Here is a 1,676-nt window from a genome sequence, read left to right as displayed (position 1 = left end):
TGATGGGAATTGTAGTCCCAAAACATCGGGATGGCCGAGTTTATCAAAAGCATGATAGTCAGAACTGCCACATACATACATCAACCATAATAACTTCTTCTGGAGCTTGCTTTCTGCTCCTCCCTCCCCTTCATTTTTCCTTGTGTGTTGTGTCCCTTTCCACTGTGACCCTGAGGGCAGGGGCCATCTTAATTAAAGCTGATGTTTTGCAAGGCAGTAATGAGTACCAGTTGTTAGAGGGCAGGGGAGGGGCGGCTCTGGTGCTTGAGGGTTTCCCAGAAGCATTTGCTTGGCCACTTTGAGAACAGGATGGTGGACTATTATTTGGCAAATGGGGCCCCCACAGCATCTCTGATGTTTAAAGCTTAAGAGCAACAGGCCAACAAGTAGGAGACAAGCAATTATAAAAAAGCAACACTGAATTTTTGACTGATTTGCAACCTTGCTGGTTACTAACACAGTATACGTGTAATATATTACTAGATTTATAGCCTGTGCCTTTCCTCCAAAGAACGCAAGGTGGTGCACAAAGCTCTTTCCCATTTCCCCTATATTTTATCCTTACAACAACCCGCCAAGATGGAGCAACTGGTCCAAAGTTGCCTGGTGAACTTTGACAGAGAAGGGTAGGGGGTTAGACTAGATGACCCTCTGAACCCCTTCTATCTCTCTATCTTTCTATCTATCCAGGGCCGGATTTAGGTTTGATGCAGCCCTCAGCTCTTGAAGGTAATGGGGCCCTTTCTATGTCCAGCTGTCCTTGGTCAACAACAAATGGTAACTGTTTTTTGTGTTGAATATATGCTACGGTATATATATTCGGCCTTGGGCCAGTATACCTGAAGGAGCGTCTCCACCCTCATCATTCAGCCCGGATACTGAGGTCCAGCTCCGAGAGCTTCTGGCGGTTCCCTCCCTGCGAGAAGCCAAGTTACAGGGAACCAGGCAGAGGGCCTTCTTGGTGGTGGCGCCCGCCCTGTGGAACGCCCTCCCGTCAGATGTCAAGGAAATAAACAACTATCTGACGTTTAGGTTTAGAAGACATCTGAAGGCAGCCCTGTTCAGGGAAGTTTTTAATGTGTGACATTTTAATGTATTTTAAATCTTTGTTGGAAGCCACCCAGAGTGGCTGGGGAGATAATAAATTATTATTATTATTATACGGTAATAATTGTTGGACTGAAATACAATTAAGAAGAAGTATACAGTATTAATAGTGATATACAATTAAGTATATTAATACAGTAGTGAAATAAGACCTTCGCTTATAGGTTGGTATAGAAATAATAATAATACAGTAATAATAATAGCAATAATAATAAAGTTCTAACTTAAAATGATTTTTTATTTATAACAAACTTAATATTATATTTATATTTTGGAAATGTACATCCAGTGTTTTTTTCCCTTTAAATTTTTTTGAGGGGCCCCAAGAGAGTGGGGCCCTAAGCTATAGCTTGTTTGGCTTATACGTAAATCCGGCACTCACTCTCTCACTCTCTCTCTCTCTCTCTCTCTCTCTCCCTGGCGCCTTCTTCGTTCTTTCCCAGGGTTGCCTCTTTTCACCCGCTCCCTGGCAGGTGGGAGGGGCCTCCTTCGCCTCCGCCTCCGCCCCGCCCCGAGGCCGTCCCTTTCCCCAGGCCCCTCCCCCAGGCCCCGCCTCCCGCCCTCCCCAC

Source organism: Zootoca vivipara, chromosome 6 (genome assembly GCF_963506605.1).
Source record: "Zootoca vivipara chromosome 6, rZooViv1.1, whole genome shotgun sequence".
In the NCBI taxonomy this organism is placed as follows: Eukaryota; Metazoa; Chordata; class Lepidosauria; order Squamata; family Lacertidae; genus Zootoca; species Zootoca vivipara.
The sequence above is the reverse complement of the archived record's forward strand: the minus strand, read 5'-3'. Positions refer to the sequence as shown.